This window comes from Dipodomys merriami, unplaced genomic scaffold, assembly GCF_024711535.1.
Source record: "Dipodomys merriami isolate MVZ:Mamm:240054 unplaced genomic scaffold, mDipMer1.0.p SCAF_305, whole genome shotgun sequence".
NCBI lineage: Eukaryota > Metazoa > Chordata > Mammalia > Rodentia > Heteromyidae > Dipodomys > Dipodomys merriami.
Window position 1 is genome coordinate 1,305,194 of NW_027204549.1, and position 21,307 is coordinate 1,326,500.

Genomic DNA, 21,307 nt, shown 5'->3' on the forward strand with positions numbered 1-21,307 from the left:
TGCTGGATTATCAAAGAGGGAGGGGGGAAGACACATGCTAATGCAAAAGGCGTGGCCTAGCAGTGTATCAGTGGCTCACACCAGTGATCCTAGTTACTCAGGTGGCTACGATCTGAGGATCACAGTTCAAAGCCAGCCCACGCAAAAATTCCACATGAGACTCTTTTTTTTTTTTTTGTTGGTCGTGGGGCTTGAACTCTGGGCTGGGCGCTGTCCCTCAGCTCTTCAGCTCAAGGCGAGCACTCTACCACTTGAGCTACAGTGCTACTTCTGGTTTTCTGGTGGTTTATTGGAGATAGGAGTCTCACGGTCTCTCCTGCCCGGGCTGGCTTTGAACCGCAATCCTCAGATCTCAGCCTCCTGAGTAGCTAGGATTACAGGCGTGAGCCACCAGCGCCGGACTCCCCAAGAGACTCTTATCTCCAATTAACCACTCAAAAACCAGAAGTGGCACTGTGCCTCAAAGTGGTAGAGCACTAGCCTTGAGCACAAAGAGGCTCAGGGACAGCACCCAGGCCCTGAGTCTAAGCCTCACAACCACCAACAACAACAAAAGGCATGGCCCAGAATACTGACCAGGGACTGTGTCGGGAAATAACTTGGGCCAACAGATACTATTAAGCTAAACTGTGGATGGTAAACAGGTTCAGCAGTAAGAACACAAAAGATAAAAGCTAAGGAAAAGTTTGTTATCAGCAGAGATTAAGGTATCAATAGCCCAAAGTCAAGACTAGCAGAGATTAAGGTATCAATAGCCCAAAGTCAAGACCAGGGGCCAGGGAACAATCATTTCCTAAAAGATAGGTAAAGAATGTAGAAAATTAGAATCAAACCCAGAGCAATCTGTGTCTCAGAAGTACTGATGAGGCTGTCGTAATCTAGGGAGACATGGAAGTAAATCAAGTTAGTAGTCAAGAGCTAGACCTTACACTAAGAAGTACACTTCCTCTTTATGCTGTCCTCTGCAGAGAAAATTAGAGCATTCCAGCTTGAGTTAAAACACCATTGTGAGATTAAGGAGCGAAAGCAAGTCCTCAGAGTCAAAAAGCATGTCAGTGTATGCACAGGGAGTTGTTCTTTTTGTGTAGCATGCCTTCTAATAGCAAAGCTATCTCATCCTTCTTATAAACAAATTCCCTAATCCAAGTTCATGGGTTCAAGAGGGATTTCCAAATGTTCAGGCTGATTCCCTGACACAGTGACTGGCACTGGATAAGCATGTGACCCAAGGCAGGCCAATCAGTATTCATTTCAGCATTTACCTACTAGTATAGGAAAAGAGGCAGCATAATCCACTGTGCATTTTAGCCCCACAGGATATTAGCTTGGAGCAGGTGGTGTACATTTGGAACATCTCCCGGGAAGAGCTTGCCTGAGAATAAAGCCAACCAGAAGAAAGTAGAGCTAAAATAAAGGAGATCAGGAGAGAAAGAAACTATATCCTAAGAACATTCCTTGAGGACAGGAGCTATTGCTCAGAGATAGTTTCTGCACAGTATGTGCTGGGTTCAACCCCCAGCACCAAAAACAAAACAAAACAGAAATAAGACCTCAAAACCCTGGATGCAATCCTGACAAACTCGTTTACCCACTCGTTTCTCAGTTAAGAAAAAAATGTTATCTTTTTCTTTTGGTTGAGTATAGATCACTTTCTCAAAGTCCTTGCTAATTTCCCTGTGCATAAAAATTTGCAGAACTGAACACCGGTGGCTCTCAAGAGACTGAGATCTGAGGATTGTACTTTAAAACCAGCCCAAGCAGGAAAGTCCATGAGACATTTATCTCCAATGAGTTGTGGCTCAAGTGGTAGAGTGCTAGTCTTGAGCAAAAGGGCTCAGGACAGCACCCAGACCTGGAGTTTAAGTCCCAGGACCAGGAAAAAAAAATTGCACTAAATAATGAAAACATGGACACGGAAGGCACCTCAGAGTTTTATGAAATTACTTAAGGAGCAATCCCTAAATGACCCTGTTTTGTCAGAAATTTACTTCTAGGTCTACCGAAACTGATCACTGGTTAAGGAAGTTAAGTTGTCTTTAAGACACAACAAAGGGTAGAGAAGACAGGATTCTAAGAGAATTCTTTCCGACCAGCAAATATTCATATAGGTATATGAATAATATACCTGAATAATAACATCTTCCAGCACTACCAGTAAAATATATAATATGTATAATTACTACATTTAATAGTTCACAATTCTACATTTTTCTAAATTATCTGACAAGAAACCTTTTTTACAGAACACTTCAAGAGCCTGGTATTTTCTAGATTCACTCTGGAAACTTAGGATCTTGTAGGATGAGGAATGAGCTGGTGTTTTGATATAAGGAAAAGTAAAATGACAAGTTTTGAACAGGGTACTACTTAACATTATGGTCTTTTTGCCCTAACCTCTAAGTATGAGGAGATACAGAAAAGAGGAAGTAATGAATACTTATGATTTTCTTTAATTTCATACATATCTCACCTTTCCTTTTCCCATCCTCCTCCTCTCACTATCCTTTCCCCCTATATGAGAGGCATTGTTACAGATCCCAATTTAAAGATTTTTTTTAATGAGGCTTCTTTCATTTCATATGAGGTGATAACTTCAAAACATTAGTTCTTGCCTACCCTCTACTCTAAAGAAATACACTCCACTCTAAGATACCTGGCAGAGATGACAATCTAAATATTCAAAATTCAGATATGACCACCTCGCTGGCCCCAAGTACCCTAATAGCTCTTTCTCAGGTAACTACCAATGTGGTTTGTTGAAAAAAACTTGGTCACAATGTATGTACCTATTTCAAGAAGTATATTTCCCATTCTTTAAATATGAGCTGACTTACTGTTCACAATAGCTAGGATATGGAAACAACCCAGATGCCCTACCACAGATGAATGGATCCAAAAATTGTGGTATCTATACACAATGGAATATTATGCAGCCATTAGAAATGAAAAACTAATGACATTTGCAGGGAAATGGATGAAGCTAGAAGAAATCATGTTGAGCGAGGTAAGCCAAGAGCAAAGAGACAAATGGTACATGGTCTCCCTGATAAGTGGATGTTAAATCCAAAATGTTAGGTAATACGACAAAATTAACAGGAATTAAGAAACAAAGAACTTCCACTCATCTGGTCGAACCACTACTAAATATCCCCATGCTGCTGATCACATGTATGGTGTATATGTGTACACTGTTATATGTTATAGACCGTGATAGACAATTTGCTCCAGGAAAGTTAGAATGAGCTTGTGACTTTAAATGAGCATCATTATTCCACAATACTGTGAAATTTGGGAAATTATGTAATCAATCACAATTAAAAAATAAAAAAGCACCAGAAAACTAGAAGTGATGCGATAGCTCAAGTGGTAGAGCATGAGCCTTGAGCTAAATTGTTCAGGGACAGCTCCCAGGCCTAGAGCTCAAGCCCCATGACTGACAAAAAAAAAGAGAGAGAGAGAGAGAGAGAGAGATCTTTCATGTGATTGTTTCTAACATGTTTATAAGATTATGTCTTTGTTGCCTTGTATGTCCCTCCCCCATGGTACAACCCCTGTTTTCACTATATATGATGTTGGTATATGTGGAGGGGAAGAGAAAAAACAAATTTTAAAAACAGGGATACAGGAGGACCCATTGCAACAATGAGATGTACAAGTCGTTATGTCAAAAAACGAACTTTACAACTTTGGTGGGGGAGGACTGAGGGGGGAGGGGGGTTACGAAGGGACCAGAAGGGTAAACAAAAGCAGGAAGCTACAATGCTTGATAAGAAATGTACTCATTATCTTACCCACGTAATTGTAGCCCCTCGGTACAGTATTTTCACAATAAAAATATATTAAAAATAAAAAAATTAAAAAAATATGAACTGACTTTAAGACTTGCTTTGACTGACAGAATATGGCAGAAGATGCCATGAGTTCCAGAGAACTTGCAGATTCTGTCTTCATAGTTGCAGAACCCCAAGATCACCAGGCAGAATGGTGATCCAAAATGTAATACCACATGGCGAGTGAAACAGCCATTTTTGTTATCCCACTTGGGTCGAGCCCACAAACAACTTTCCAAACAAATATAGTCATATGAGTGAACTCAGGCAAAACAAATGAAATATCTACCCAGAAAAAACATAAAATAGTAAAAAGTAATGCAGTCATGCTTGTGGTTTGTCAACAACAGATTACAAATACAATGGTGGTTCCTAAAAAACAATATAACCCAATGACAGTAGTTTGAACAACTATACTATTCTATGATGTTTGCTCATACAAACAGCTAAACAATACATTTCCTGAAATGTATCTGCATCATTAAGCAACAAGTGACTGTTGATTTAAGCCAATAAATTGTAGGGTGATTTGTTATGTGGCAATAGCTAACTGATCCAACTTTAATATGCCAGTGAGAAAGATGTCAAGTCCTGAGATGCCTGTATTGACTGAGACTATTAAGTAAGACAAAGCCAAGCACCAGTAACTTGTGGCTGTAATCATAACTACTCAGGAGGCTGAGATCTGATTATTGTGGTTTGAAGCCGGCCCAGTCAGGCAAGACCATGAGACTTATCTCCAAATAACCACCAGAAAACCAGAAATGGTGCTGTGGCTCAAAGTGGTAGAGCACTAGCCTTGAGTAAAAAGCGCTCAGGGACAGCACTAAAGCCTTGAGTTCAAGCCCCACAACTGACTAAATAAATAGAGACAATATGGTACAAGCCCTTTCAGTAAGGTTCTCTTTATTCCTCCTTTTTTATTTTTATTTTTTTATTTTTAGTTTGGTTTTTTTTTAATTTTTTTTATTTTTTATTGTAAAGATACTATACAGAGGGTTACAGTTACATGAGTAAGGTAATGAGTACACTTCCTATCGAGCATGTTACCCCCTCCATGTATTCTTCCTTTTTCAGTACACAGATGAATACCAAATACCATGCTCAGAGATCAATTATAAATCTCACATGTCCTTCTAAATAGACTCAAGGTTTCTTTTTCTCCAACCAGAACTATCGATAAGGGAAGATCATCCCCCCCCCCAAAAAAAAAAGTTCAGAGAGGGCTTATTCATGACAGCAAAGAATCATTTGCATAGGAAATCATGAAATCATTTTTTCCTTTGCTTTTACTGCACATTAGGGATTTTTTCCTCCTAAGATTTACTGACTCATGAAACAATTGTGGCAGGCTGAGTTTCAATTAAGACAAAAAGCAGGGGTCATTTACCTACAACTAAATGATTCTTCAATAATAAGACTCATGAACAAAAGGAACTTGCTACAAGGAGAATGAATATGACAAATTGTTACTAGAACTGCCATTTTTGTTCAGATATAAATGGCTCTAGACCAGGAAATCATATTAGCTCAAAATATGATATGGAAGCAAGATGCTGATGGCTCACGCCTGTAACCCTACCAACTCTGGAAGCTGAGCTCTGAGGATTGCAGTTCAAAGCCAGACCAGGCAGGAAAGTCCGTGAGACTCTTATCTCCAATAAGCTATTCAGAAAAAGACAGAAGTGGTGCTGTGGCTCGAGTGGTAGAGCACTAGCCTTGAACACAAACAAACAATAACAACAAAAAATATTTGGAACTCAGGAGATACAAATACCAGGAGATGCTTCTTGTATACAGTAATTTTCCTTCTTTCCTTTCTTCCTTTCTTCCTTCCTTCCTTCCTTCCTTCCTTTCTTCCTTCCTTCCTTCCTTGTCCTTTCTCTCTCTCTCTGTCTTTCTTTTCTTTTTCTTTCTTTCTTTCTTTTTTTTTTGTCTGTTGTGGCATTTGCTTAAACTCAAGGTCTGGGGGCTGTCCCCAAACTCTCTTACTCAAGGCTAGCCTCTACCACTTTCAGCCATAGCACCACTTCTGGTTTCTGGTGGTTAACTGGAGAAGAATCTCATGTACTATCCCCCTGGCTGACTTTGAACCTTAATCCTCAGATCTCAGCCTTTTGAGTGGCTAGGATTATAGGTGTGAACCACCAGCACCTGCTTCATATGGGTAATTTTCTATCAAAAGCAGAAAACATGACAGTAAAGGGAAATATCCTTGCTTCTTGACAGGCTTTCTGAGCAAAATACAAGAACATTCACTCATCTTTATCATGTCATTATTAAAATAAATCACCATTAACTATTTTTAAAGCTTTTCTTGTCAGGCACCAACATGGCTCACACCTGTAATGCTAACTACTCAGGAGGCTATCTGAGAACTGCAGTTCAAAGCCAGCTTGGGCAGGCAAGTCCATGAACCTCATATCTCCAATTAACCACTAAACAAACTGAAAGTAGAGCTGTGGCTCAAGTGGTAGAGCTCTAGCATTGAGATAAAAGCTCAGGGACAGATCCTAGGCCCAGAGTTCAAGCCCCAGGACCAGCATATGTGTGTGTGTGTGTGTATACACACACACACACACACACACACAAAAGCTTTTCTTTACTATTAGAACAAAAATAATAAGACCACCAGACTTGCTGGTATAAAGCTATGTAACTCATAAAAAGCAACACCAGTAAATTACTGAAGTGGTAAGTGGAGTTGGAAGGTGACAATCCTTTTGAGGAGAAAGTGTTTCACAGGGAGAAGAATCCAGATGGTATCTTGGAGCTCCTTCACAGCAGGTTGCTTTGCAGTCTCTACTCTTCTAAAAGCTATCCACCTAACAGCCTCTCAGCCTTTCCTTCCTCTCCAGTTCTCATATTTCCAGGCCCAACTTCCTTTGTTGATTTCTATCACTTGGCCCCTTCTAACTCCTCCTTTCCTTGAACCTTGTTCCTCTCCTTTCTACCTTACCTGATATACAAAGAGTACCATGCCTCCTCACATGACAGTTTTGCATTCCTCTGGTGTAGTACAAAGAAAGAATTCTCTCTCAGTCAGGTTCAGATTACTCACCAATTTCCCATGCTCTTTTCATAGAGCACAAGCTCTTTCTCTCCTCCCCGCACCTCCTCTCTATCTTTCTCTGTCTCTGTCATATCAAATATGCATTGTGTAGTGATAAAAGAATGAGGGTACTTTTGGTTACTAGTAAGAACATACTAGTGAACAGTGAACATACAATTTACTTACAGACAGCATTTGTTGTTTTGGCAGTGCTGGAAGGAAACCCAGGCCCCCCTAGTGCTAGCAAGCACTCTGCCACTGAAATAAACTCCCTAGAGCCAATCGTTGGCATGGCACTTTCAAACATGTCTCAAAAGTGTACTAGACACTCTGTGGCAGAATACTCAGCTAGCACACACGAGGTTCTGGTTCAATCCTCAGCATTGTTAAATAGTAGCCACAATCAGCTGCTGGATAGAAACCTGGTAGGTAGGACCAAATGGTGAAGTAGATTCTCAGAATTCTGGGCCTCTGTTTCCTCATTTTAATCACTAGCATGATGAGATCAACAATAATACCTATTTCACAGGATAACTGCTATAAGAAGTCAAATTAGAATGTGTGTATGTTTTGAATATGTAACTTCCTCTGAGTGTATTATTTTGGCAAAGTTAGAAGTTAAAAGAAAAAGAGGCTGGGAAGGTGGCTCAGTGGTAGAGCGCTTGCCTTGCATGCATGAGGCCCTGGGTTCCATTCCCCACCACCACATAAGCAAAAAGAAAAAAGCCAGAAGTGGCACTATGGCTCAAGTGTTAGAGCGCTAGCCTTGAGCTGAAGAGCTGAGGGACAGCGCCCAAGCCCAGAGTTCAGGCCCCATGACCGGACCCAAAAAAAAAAACAAAAATTTAGGTAACTGATTTCTTGCAACTATGTAATTCAATTTCAGTTTCATTCACTACCCAGCTATTCCATCAGATCCCGTGCTAGAGAGACTGAAAATAAAAAGGAAATCTTTGATCCCTAAATATAAAGCATGCAAGGTATGAGAGACAAGATACTTAAGCAATGTGATACAGTGCTAACTGAGTGATGGCTCATGCCTGAAATCCTAGCTACCCAGGAAGCTCATATCTGAGGATTATGGTTTGAAATCAGCCCCCAGAAACAAATCCGTGAGACTCTTTATCTCCAATTAACCAGCAAAAAGATGGAACTGCAAGGGGCTGGGAAGGTGGCTCAGTGGTAGAGAGCTTGCCTTGCATGCCTGAGGCCCTGAGTTCGATTCCTCAGCACCACATAAGCAGAAAGAAAAAAGCCGGAAGTGGCGCTATGGCTCAAGTGGTAGAGCGCTAGCCTTGAGCTGAAGAGCTGAGGGACAGCGCCCAGGCCCAGAGTTCAGGCCCCATGACCGGACCCCCCCCAAAAAAAAGATGGAACTGCAAAAATGACTCAAGTGGAAGAGCTTCAGCCTTGAGCAAAATAGCCAAATGAGAGCACAAGACCCCGAGATCTTGGGGGGGCGGGGGGAGGATGGGAAAGGATAGGAAGGGGAAATAAAGGACGAGGCTACAATGCTTGATAAGAAATGTACTCATTATCTTGCCCATGTAATTGTAACCCCTCTGTATAGTATCTTCACAATAAAAATAAAAAATAAAATAACAACAACAAAAAAGACCCGAGATTCCAGTACTAGCATCTATATGTGTGTATGTATGTATATACACATATATACATACATATATGTATATATGTGTGGTATATGGTGTGACAGATCTATGGAAAATGGATTAGATATTAACTAGGAGATTCAATAATCCAACCAGAGGTATGTGGGTCAGGGGTAGAGACATCAAAAAAAGCTATAAAAACAAGAGTGAGGAGCTGGGAAGGTGGCTCAGTGGTAGAGTGCTTGCCTTGCACGCATGAGGCCCTGGATTCGATTCCTCAGCAACACATAGCAGAAAAAGCCAGAAGTGGCTCTGTGGCTCAAGTGGTAGGATGCCAGGCTTGAGCTGAAGAGCTGAGGGACAGCATCCAGGCCCAGAGTTCAGGTCCCACAACTGGGAGCGGGGTGGAGGGGGAGGAAACAAAAACAAAAACAAGAGTATACAAAATAGAGTAACTATCTCCTCATTGAGGCCCTGCTACATACAAGGCACTGTATTACACAACCTACAGACAATATCCTCAAAAACAAAGACTAGATAGTGTTCTACTTCTTAAAAAATCCTACCCATTAATTTAAAGTTTGGCTTTAGGGCCCGGCAGGTCTTAAGGCCTAGAAAGACTAAAAGCTGACTACCCAAATGGAAAAGAGGGGAAACTGCAGACTGGAAGTGAAAACTGATGGATTTTCATCCTGTTCTGTTATTATGTGGCTTGAGGGTACCTCTTAGTCCCGTGGCCCTCAGATTCTTCATCCTCAAAATGGAACTTTTTCAAGGTTGTTGGAATAATGGTGAGGAAAAGGCTTTGACATATGTTCAGTGTTTCAGAGAAGTAGCATAACTGAACAAGGTAGGCCTGTGGGGACTGGTCTACTTTAAGCAGCTAGCTATTGACACATACAAACCAACCCACTCTTTATTGGCTTAAATCAGCAACAGTATATTGCTTTTCACTATTTTATGGGTTTCCAGGCAGTTTTTCTAAAGTTTGGTCTGACTTACTTATATGACTACCTCTATTTAGAATATTGACCCAGGCCTGGGCTCATCTGGGGTAGTAAAACAGCTACCCCTTGCTGATTTATATTGTAGGTTGCTATGTAATATCTTGGATCTCTTGCTGTCAACCTATTTTTTCTGAAAAACAAAGATTTCTATTTGTGAGTGTATAAAAATCTCTCTCTTTTTTTGTGCCAGACCTAGGACTTGAACTCAAGGCCTGGACACTGCCCCTGAGCTTTTATGCTCCAGGCTGCTCTACCACTTGATCCATAGCTCTACTTCCAGCTTTGGTGGTTAATTAGAGATAAAAGTCTCACAGATTGGGCTGGGAAGGTGGCTCAATGATAGAGTGCTTGCCTTGCATGCCTGAGGTCCTGGGTTCGATTCCTCAGCACCACATAAGCAAAAAGAAAAAAAAAGCCGGAAGTGGCGCTGTGGCTCAAGTGGTAGAGCACTAGCCTTGAGCTGAAGAGCTGAGGGACAGCACACAGGCCCAGAGTTCAGGCCCCACGACCGGACCCCCAAAAAATATATATATAAAAAAAGTCTCACAGATTTTCTAGCCTGATGTTGCTTCGAACCATGATCCTCAGATCTCAGTCCCCTGAGTAGCTAAGATTATAAGCATGTGTCACTAGTACCCAACTTTTTTTTAATTAATGGAAAACACTGTGTAACCCTACAAATTTTACCTATAGACTGGATTTAGATTAGTAACTTTCATGTAAGAGAATATGACAGTGGTCCTTATTTCTGTGTGTAGTTTATTAGGCCCTTCACAGTCCCCAGGAGATAACCTGAGCTTCCTTCCTCAGTCCTAGGCCCATTAGATAGTAGCATCCCCAGACAAGTAGCATCAGCATCACCTAAGTATTTGTTCTAATAAATCCTTGGGCCCCATTGCAAATTCTTCATTTTACTTTTTTTTTTTTCATTTGTGGGGCTTGAACTCAGCCTGAGTGCTGTCCCTGAGCTCTTTGCTCAAGGATAGCATTCTACCACTTTGAGCAACAATGCCACTTCCCCCACTTTGCAAATTCTTGAGCCTTACCTCTAACCTATTGATTCAAACCTTCTGAGTATGCAGCCTAAGGAACAGGTAGATTTTACACTGGCCCTAAATCACAGCTATGCAATGAAATCACCAGGTGAACACTACAAAATACCAATGACAGGATCCTATTCTCAAGATTCTAATTTATATGGACTGACATCAGCTCTTCAGCTCAAGGGGAGCACTCTACCACTTGAGCTACAATGCCACTTCCAGTTTTCTGGTGGTTTTGGGGAGATAAGAGTTTCACGGACTTTCCTGCCCATGCTGGCTTTGAACCTCAAAACCTCAAGATCTCAGCCTCCTGAGTAGCTAGGATTACAGGCATGAGCCACTGGTGCCCAGCTCTTTTTTTTTTTTTTTTTTTTCCATTCTGGGGATCAAATTCAAATCCTTACACATGCTAGGCAAGTGCTCTACCTTTAAATTACATCTCCAATCCTAGACTATTTTATTTATTGATGTGTGCTTGTGTGTGTGTGTGTGTGTGTGTGTGTGTGTGTGTGTGTGTGTGTGTGTGTGTGTGCGAGAGAGAGAGAGAGAGAGAGAGAGAGAGAGAGAGAGAGAGAGTGCATGCACACATGCATGCGCATGCAAGTCACATGCATACTGGGGCTTAATCTCAGGGCTCTGTGATCTCACTCAGCTTTTCTCCACTCATAGCTGGCACTCCTCTTGAGCTTTACCTCCATTTATGGCTTTTTGCTGGTTAATTGGAGATAAAAAGCCCCACAGATTTGTCTGCCTGCAATTGTTCTGAACCACAAGTCTCAGATCTCAGCCTCCTGAGTAGTAAGAATTCTGTAGGTGTGAGCCACCAGTGCCTGGACCTTCACTCATTTTCCACCTACCTACGTTTTTGTCATGGGAACTTCCTCCAGTAACTCCTTCTTGACCTTGCCACAGACTAACTCCAACTGTTATGTTCGGAAATGGTGGCAATCAACTTTTCAAAATTAAGTTTCAGAGGCTGGGAAGGTTGCTAAAGTGGCTAGGTGGTAGAGTGCTTGCCTTGCATGCATGAAGCCCTAGGTTCATTCCCTGGAACCACATAAGCAGAAAAAGCTGGAAGTGGTGTTGTGGCTCAAGTGGTAGAGCACTAGCTGTGAGCTGAAGAGCTGAGGGCCAGCGCCCAGGCCCAGAGTTCAGGCCCCACAACGGACAAAAAGAAAAAAAAATTAGGTTTCAGAATATGTTAAGGAATTTTTTTAATGTTGTTAGAAGAAAAATAAAGGGGAAAGAAAGAGTGGGCTAAATGTGACTATATAGGGAAAAGAAAGGGTCATGTTCCAAGCTACTGTGGTTTGGTTGATGAATATTTCCTATAGGTTTGGTCTCCATACTCTGGCGTCTTTGGAAGGTGGTAAAACCTTGAAGAGGTGGATAGAATAGGAATAGGAAAAGGTTAGGTCATTGAGGGCGTGTCTTTGAAGGGGATATGCGAACCAGGCTCCTTCCTGTTTCACTGTTCACTTCCTACAAACTCAAAAGCAACAGGGCCAACTGATCATAGATTGAAACCTCCCAAACTCTGAGATCAAAAAACAAAAAATAAGCCGGGCGCTGGTGGCTCACACCTGTAATCCTAGCTACTTAGTAGGCTGAGATCTGAGGATCGCGGTTCAAAGCCAGCCCGGGCAGGAGAGACCGTGAGACTCCTATCTCCAATAAACCACCAGAAAACCGGAAGTGGCGCTGTAGCTCAAGTGGTAGAGCGCTAGCCTTGAGCTGAAGAGCTGAGGGACAGCGCCCAGGCCCGGAGTTCAAGCCCCATGACCGACAAAAAAAAAAAAAAAAAAAAAAAAAGCTCTCTAGATAGATTGATTATTTCAACATCATTAAGAGCAATGGAAAGCTAAATGACATACAAGCCAAAGAAACAACTTGGTCAAAGGCTAGAGGTGGATTTTAAAAGGAATGCTTACAGATAACAAGAGGGACATGTTATCAGGCTCACAAAGTGTGTGCTGAGAAATGGAGGGAGATAAACTCTGATAGAAGAAGTGGCTTAAACAGTTCTGAAGAAGATAGACAGTACATTACCCAAGGTTCCTCAGAGAAGCAGAACCTAAAGGACGTACATAAATGCTCCGGGGCTTACAATGGAAGTTATACCCCGCTAACCCATCAAAAAGTAAAAAAATCATAAGCAAATCCAGGGACAGTGACTTATTCCTGTAATCTTAGCTACTCTGATGATCGTAGTATGAGGCCAGCCAGGACAAAAAGTTAGCAAGATCTCATCTCAATAAACTAGATGTTGTGGTATGGGTCTGTGATCCCAACTACATGGGAGTCTCCAGGTAGGACTGAGATTGAGATCCAAGGCTGGCCCTGGGTAAAAAGAAAAGACTTTGAAAAAATAAAGAAATATAGCACTAGGGATATGGCTTAAGTGATATAGGGCCTGCCTACCAAGCCTGAGACCCTGAGTTTAAACCTCAGTACTACAAAAATAAAATAATTCTCCCCAACCATATATATACATATATGTGTGTATGTACACACACATATATGTATATATGAACTTCATATATATTCGTATAGCTATCAATTGGTTCAAATAATTATGGAGGCTCAAGAACTGTAAATTAAGTCAGTAAGATGAAGACCCAGAAGAGCTAATGCAAAAAGGCAGAAAATTTTTGGTAGCCAATTCAAAGGTAGTCAGTCAGGTGAAATGAAGTGCCTAGTTATTCTTTTTACTCTATTTAGGCCCTCAACTGATTGGATAATACGGCTCCACCCCCCATTAGGCAGAGAAATATGCTTTATTCTGCCTACTGATTTAAATGTTAATACTAGATATATACTCACAGAAATACACCAAATAATATTTGGTGAAATGTCTGGGCACTCCATGACCTATCCAAATAGACTCATAAAATTAATCATCACAGAGAGTATAGACTTTAATCTGTGGATCAGTATTACCAAAATCTACTTTGTGAAAATGTGGCTGTGAAATACTCCACCAAATAGGTTCTGTGTACATGCCAAGTCTTGAGAAACACTGTGGAATAAAGCATATTACCGTATCAAAGCTATGAGTCATCCTGCAGGAGAAAAATGGCTCATTCCTTTGTCAACCTTGGCATCTGATCACAAACCTGCTTCTTACTTAACACCTATTAATTTCCCATGGAACTTAGTTTTACATAACATACATTGGGAAATGCTACTCTGAGCCATGAGAAGATAATATACATTGGGAACATGGGAAGGCACATGAAAACAAGATTTCACTAAGATAAAATCAGCACTAGTGTACAATGATATTAAAGGAAAAGGAGCCTAGAAACAGAAAGGTTAGCTGGGAAGACATTTAGCCATTGAAATCTGAAGTGACAGAGGCTTGTCCTCAAGTAGCAGTGGGGGATAAAAGGAAGATAATGACATTAGTTCTGGAACAGTATTTACATGTATGGATTGTAAACAGAAAAGGGTGGTAGAAAACTCTAAAGTTTTACAGTGGCAAGTTAAAAAAAAGGAAAAAATAAGAAAAAGAAAGGCTGGTTCCAGGACAAACATATGAGATGTAACAATAATTGTCACAAGTGGTAGAGCATGTGCTCAGCATGTGTGAGGCTATGAGTTCAGTCTGCAGAAACACACACACACACACACACACACACACACACACACACACACACACATACACAGATGTTCAAGTTTTCAATTTGCTGAGTTTGGGATCTTTAGAAGAAAAAGGTCTGTAAGAAATGTGTATCTGGTTTTGGAATTCTGAGATTGTGTAATATCAAAATTATACATCAATGGGAACTGTCAGCATAGAATTGGAAACTATGTCACTTTCATTTTCTCCTTTACCCTCAATCAGCCAATCCCTTCTCTTTGAAAGAGGTCATTCTTAGCAGCATGCTTCTAAGCCAGCCTCTGGTTCTTTTAGCAAGTCTCACAAAGCACAGAATGGCGTACATCCCTGCATACTTGGTGGTAGACGCACTATTAGCAGGAAACTTAAGGAAATGAGCTTTGGAAGGTGTTCCTTAGATGGGTAAGAATTAGCCTTGGAGTTGTACTACATTTATGGAGCACAAGTCAGCAGGAGACAGAAGCATTATGTACTTCTCGTTGCATGCCAACCATAGCCTCTACAGCATTACCTTCGTATCGTATAATTCCAAAGCTCAAGGTATCCAACACCAGACGCTTTTAGACAAATTTCGTAAGATGAAAAACATATAGTCTTCTGGACGCCTATCCTCATGATAACACATTGAGTACTACTGTCATTTAATTTAGGAAGTACTTACCAAGTACCTTCTGTGCACTTGGCCCATGTGGTCCTGAAGTGGTCTGTTTCCTTCTCCTCCATACTAGATCTCTGAAGTCACACAGTGTCCTACTTGAATTCTAACAGCAGTCCATATCAAGTGTACAAATTCTGAACAAGTTGCTTAACTCTTTGGGAGCTTGGTTTTCTTATCTACAAAAATAGGATTAGATTCAATATCCACTTATGTATGTATTCACATATGCATTGATTCAACAAATATATAAGAGCTCCTACCATGTATCTGTGAGGATGCCAAGAGTTGTGTTCTCTCACACTGGCAAAAGATGCAGCCATGATCCCTGTAGTCAATGAGCTTAAATCTCACTGGTTTCTTAAGAGAGAAAAAAAAAATCAGGGATAATATGCAAATTACGAGGCTCAATGGTGCATGCATAGAAGACACTCAATAAATGCTAGGTTTTTTTCTTTCCTACAGAGCAGAGGACAGAAAATCAAGTGTCTATGATGGCCAACATAACAGATGCAGTAGTAAGAACTGGGCAATCTGATCTGTACAGCTCATGTCTTCACTAAGGACAGTGGCCTGCTTGGCATCAGCTGGTTGTTCTAAGGAGGGATGAAGGCCCAAGATTCTTTCAGTTTTTAAAAAGAAGCAGGAATAATCCCTATCTTTAAATGGTAGCAACTAAATAAACCAAACAAAATACATCTGATCCAGTAAATGCCAGTGAGAAGACAGCCAGTTTTTCTACTCTCCTAGACATTATGCAGGAAGGCTAATGGACCCTCAAATAAAACCTTTATTTAACTCCAGCTCAGTCTCAATCAATCAGTCTAACTCTCTTCATGCTCTACTAAAACAGGAACCTGGAGTGACAGAATCATTATCACCAGAGGAAAGAAAAATCTCCACATGGGTCATCAGCTGGCATTACATAAATGACTATAAGGGCTAGACATGAGGCAACAATGGGAAGGTACCACAGAGAGTGAAGCAAACTGTGCTGATTGGATTTAAAGATTTCCACTGGTGGGACAATCACAAATACAGAGAACATTTAGTTGGCACTTTCAGGTGGTATTTGCCCACTGTGATACTGATTCCTTCATTTCTGATGCATTCTTTCCAGTTCCATCTAAATTTTGTTTATGGGTTTTATATCTGGCATCATTTCTCTAAAGAGTTCATGATTTTCCTCTGTGTTCTCTGCCTCCCCACCCCAACTCCTGCTGTAGAGCAGGGAAAATGGAAAAGCAATGATAATAAACAATGACAGATATAAAAAGATATGGATCTTCGTATTGTTTCCTTATAGAGCTTAGGTGAAGCTGGATTAACAGACCAGAATAGAGCTGCCTTAGCCCATCCATTGCTTATCCTATGCATTGCTAATTCCATCTTCATTTTAAAACCCAGAAATTATAATTCTAGGCTAATTCATGCCCTTTTTAATATATCATTTGTGTTAGCTAGACAGAAATGATTCTATACACTTGAGTCATTCCAGAAGTTCATCATGTGCTCCAGGAAAACACACATCCAAGAGTCTTCTCACCTACAGAGAAGCTTTGAGAACAATGAAATGAGTATCTAGCATTATTCTTTGGGCAAAGGACACAAGAGTCTAGGTTGTATATCCCAGTTGTAGGTTACAATCTAGGTTATACATCCCACTTTGGAATATATAACCTTGTGTGGTATAATCCTAGCTACTCCAGAGACTGAGACCTGCCTGAGAATTGAAGTTCAAAGCCAACTGGGCAAAAAAAAGTCCATGACATTCTTTCTTCAATTAAACACCAAAAAAATCTGGAAGTGGAGTTGTGGCTCAAGTAGTAGAGAACTAGCCTTGACCAAAACAACAACAACAACAACAACAAAAAGAGTCTATGAGGCTGAGGCTACTAAGAGAAAATCATCAATGAAGAAGTCTAGAAGAATATCTTAATCTGATTGCCATAACAAAATATTATAGACTTAATAACTTAAAAATAGAAATTTATCTTCTGACAATTCTGGAAGCTGGAAGTCTGTTATTAGAATGCCAGCATGGTTAGATTATGGTAAGGACTCATTTTCTAATTGCAGGTAGCAGGTATCTTCAGATAGCAGACAGACAGACAGATTAAAAAAAGAGAGAGAGAATTTTTTTTCTTATAAAGCCTGTCCTCCTGGTACTGGGGCTCTGCCTATGATCCAAGCTACTCGGGAGGCTGAGATTCAGAGGATCTTGATTTGGTGCCAGCCTGGACAGAAAAGTCCAAGAGTCTCCTTCTCCAAAATAACCAGTAAAAAAAAAGTTGGGCTGGAGGTATGGCTCAGGTGGAAGAGTGCCACCAGCCAAGCAAATGAACCAAGCAAGCACAAGGCCCTGAGTCCAAACCCTGTACCAGCAAAATACAATAAAACATTCATATAGCCTATCCAGTAGGATTAGGGCCCCACCCATATGCCTCAAAGTCATACTTACAGATAGACATATTAAGTTACACAGGGGGTTAGAGTTTCATCATTTGAATTGGGGGATGGTGCCAGTGAGTCAGAAGAATGGGTTAAGCAGAGCAGCATGAAGTGAATACTGAAGGAACTGTCATTTGATTATTTCCCCAATCCAATATGACTCTTTTCTCACCATCCACACTCAAGCACTCTTTTGCTCTGGGAAAGAAAACCATAGGGCTGGGAAGGTGGCTCAGTGGTAGAGCGCTTACCTTGCATGCATGAGGCATTGGGTTCCATTCCTCAGCACCACATAAGCAGAAAGAAAAAAGCCGGAAGTGGCGCTGGGGCTCAAGTGGTAGAGCGCTAGCCTTGAGCTGAAGAGCTGCGGGGTAGCGCCCAGCCCCAGAGTTCAGGCCCATGACCAAGACCCCCCCCCAAAAAAAGAAAACCATAAAGCAGAGAACTGTGTCATCTCCCTGCTGCCTAAGGACATGAAAGAAGATGGAAAGCTAGTCTTCTGATGGTAGAGCTGTTGGGGAGAAATGCTGCAGTCCATGTGAACCATGTGTGTGTAGATTGGCACCCAGAAGAGGTAGCAGACAATGGGATCAATGAGTAATGGACAGTTTGGATATCATGACTGAAAGAAAGCTGGTGAAGACAACAGTAAAAGCCAGGAGGGTACCATGCTTGTGTCCAAGGAGGCAGAAACAGAGCAAAAGCAGTGGCTGTGCCAGGTGCTGGTGACTCACACCTGTAATCTTCACTATTCAGGAGGCTGAGATCTGAGGACTGAGGTTCCAAGCCAGCCCAGGTAGCAAAGTCTGTGAGACTCTATCTCCAATAAACTACCAAAAAAGCCAGAAGTGGAGCTGTGGCTCAAGTGATAGAGCTCTCTAGCCTTGTGCAAAAGAAGCTCAGGGACACAGTGTCCCCAAAAACTAAAATAACAACAACAACAACAACAATAATAATAATAACAAGCAGTGGATATAAGCCAAAGGGATACAGGTCTGAAGACTCAGAGCCCTTTCCAGCACTGCTTTTCCCAATCCTAATCCTTTGGGCAAAGTTTCTCAGAGAAAAAACACAGGCTTTCTTCTAATCATGGACTGAAGGATGGCATATATACTTAGTAGTAGGTAAGGCCAGAGAGCACATGCAATAACCAAGTTTTTCTACCATGACACAGAGCACGTACTTGTGGATTCTATTATCTGAAACTGTTTAAAAATCTAAAAACAGACTTGGTTAACACTTTGCCTACAAGAGTAGCAAAATGTGCTACAGTCTAATTTAAAGCCAAGCAGAGATACTAAAATAAGTATCTGTATTCTATTTTATGAGAATGAAAATAACTGTGGGAACATTAAGCTCAGGGCCCTACATATATGGTTGCCAATCAACTGAGAATTTTTCAGTCTTGACCTCTACTGCTGACAATTCCTTCCCTAATATTTTTCTTCTCTGTTAGTCTCATTTTTCTACTGAACTCATAACTTATGGTATGCCACAGATGAGCATAATACAGGTAGAGGGCTAGTAAGAAAATAAATACTTAAATGTGTGCCTGTGGAATGGCAAGGAACTGCCATAAGCAGAACTTCTGACACTTTGGGGATCTGGAGCCTGAAAAGCAGTAAGCTGAGGATCAGACTTGAGAGGGGCTGTGCTGACCCCCAAACTTTGGTCACGATTCCAACAAACTCAAGAATCTATCCATTTGCCTTTTTCTCATTTCCCTATCTCTATCATATTGCTTACTAGCAGGTTACCCAATAAGATAGAATGAAAGCAACTTCAAACTTGCCCAACTAGTCATTCTTGCCAGGTTTAAACTCAGACTAGCAGATTATGAGCTGGCCTACCTCACCACTCCCATTCAGTCTTTTTAGTGGTTTCTCTGCCTTGTCTGCCATGAACTCTCACAGTCCCACAGCAGTTCCTGCCCACCTATTTCTGTTTCTATTTCTGTTTCTCACTAGCTACTTCTAGGGAGCCTTTTAACAGTGATAACTTATAACATTATAACTATGTTATAATTTATAACAGTGATAACTTATACTGATGATTCTCTATTCTCTATGTACAGACCAGACTCCTGAGCTCCTGACTCAAGTACCACAGTGTAGTACAGGCTCTACATGGCCCTCACACTCAACATGTCCAAAACTAAGTTCATTATCTTCTTCCATAATCCTGTCTTCCTGTTACGCTCTTTGTTAACTGTACCTTCAGTAACTTAACAAGCCAGAAATCTGAAAACCCTGTCATCAGAGACGGCTCTTGAGTTTCTTTATAAATGATAATAACAAAGAGAATTAACATAGAAAAACAAATTTCAGTGAACATGTGAAGGTATAATAAGGATAAGAGTGAATCACAGCTCTTTCTAAAGACTAATTTTATTATTGACTTGAAGGCATGGTATGTGTTTATTGTTCTCACCAGACTACTAAATAAGTCTAAATTAGCTTTTCTCTCTTCATCCAACCACCAAAGCCTTAGTTCTTACTTGCATTGATTTTTTTTAATTTTTGGGAGTGGCTATATGTACAAATTTTATCACAAAAATACATACAATGAAAACTTCAAATCTAGACATGTTTTCCTATCATAACACATATATGAAAATCTCTTGAACAACTCTTGAACATATAATTGATATATGTATTTATAATATATATATATATACTATATTAGTACTATATATATGTATATATATATATATATGTATATATATATATATAAATTTCACAATACTATGGCTTGCATTGCTTTTGGCCTGAATCACTGTAACTATTTTCCACCCAATATCCTTTTTTCACATTCTTCTGTTTGCCAAAGTCATCTCTTTGTTTCAACCATACGCAAATATTCTTCCTTTTCACATAAATAATACATATTTAGTGTAGAAATTTCCAAAACAATCCTTAATACACATAAACACTACTACTACCGTACTATACATACTAGCCATAACCTACAAATTGGCAAGTATCTTTAAATGATAGGTCTATATTATGCACACTCTCATATGCCCCATTTTTTGTAGTTTTTTTTTAAAATTATGTGCTTTTTATTATCTTTAAGTAGTTGTATAAAGGTGTAGGGTTTTGTTTTTGGTGTGTGTGTGTGTGTGTGTGTGTGTGTGTGTGTGTGTGTGTGTGTGTGTGTGTGTGTGTGTGTGTGTGTGTGTGTGTGTGTGTGTGTGTGTGTGTGTGTGTGTGTGTGTGTGTGTGTGTGTGTGTGTGTGTGTGTTGTCAGTCGTAGTGCTTGAACTCTGGGCCGGGCACCGTCCCTCAGCTCTTCAGTTCAAGGCTAGTGCTCTACCACTTGAGCCACAGCTCCACTTCCAAGGTATAGTTTTTTAATGTCATACAAAGGCAGGTTATGTTATTTTATTTCAGATTAGTAAAAGTCTTGCAAAAGAATATTTATTAGTTAAAAAAAGGGGTGGGGGCATTTGAATCGCAAGTGGTCGAAACTCACTATTTCACTACATCTACATCACGTGCTGAGTGTTTCCCTTCTATATAATCAGTCACTTATTAGGCATTTTATATATGTCATCTTACTTTATTCTCATAATAACCCACGTTTACAGTGGAAAAACATAAAGCTTAGAAAGGTTCGGTAACTTGCCCAAGCTAATAAGAGAAGTATAATACAAAAATTGGAATCCACTAGATCAGTTCTCATTTTGGAAAGTATGTTGATAAGGTTTTTATAACTGTGACAAAATACCTGACATAAACAACTTAAGGAAAGGAATTTTTTTTTTTTTTTTTTTGCTTTTTGTGTGCTGGTCCTGGGGCTTGAACCAGAGCCAGGTGCTGTCTCTAAGTTTATTTTGGTCAAGGCTAGCAATCTATCACTAGTGCTACGGCTTCACCTCTGGCTTGTGCTTGGTACGGCAGGCAACTCTACTACTTGAGCCATACCTCCAGCCCTTTTTGCTCACTGTTTTTGAGATAGGGTCTTGATTTTTGTCCAGGCTGCCCTAGGCCACAATATTCCTATTTATGGTCCCATCTTTCCTGGGATGACAGGCA

At 40.6% G+C, this 21,307-nt stretch overlaps 1 long non-coding RNA gene across 1 annotated transcript in view; it reads right to left on the minus strand.

Moving 5' to 3' along the window:
- LOC138840890 (uncharacterized) overlaps positions 1-21,307 on the minus strand; it is a 49,340-nt gene that overhangs the window by 17,671 nt on the left and 10,362 nt on the right. Inside the window, exons 2-3 of the long non-coding RNA XR_011376259.1 lie at positions 15,083-15,179; positions 14,826-14,998 (exon numbers count right to left, since the gene is read on the minus strand). This is a non-coding gene — a long non-coding RNA (uncharacterized lncRNA). The remainder of the gene's footprint in view (positions 1-14,825; positions 14,999-15,082; positions 15,180-21,307) is intronic.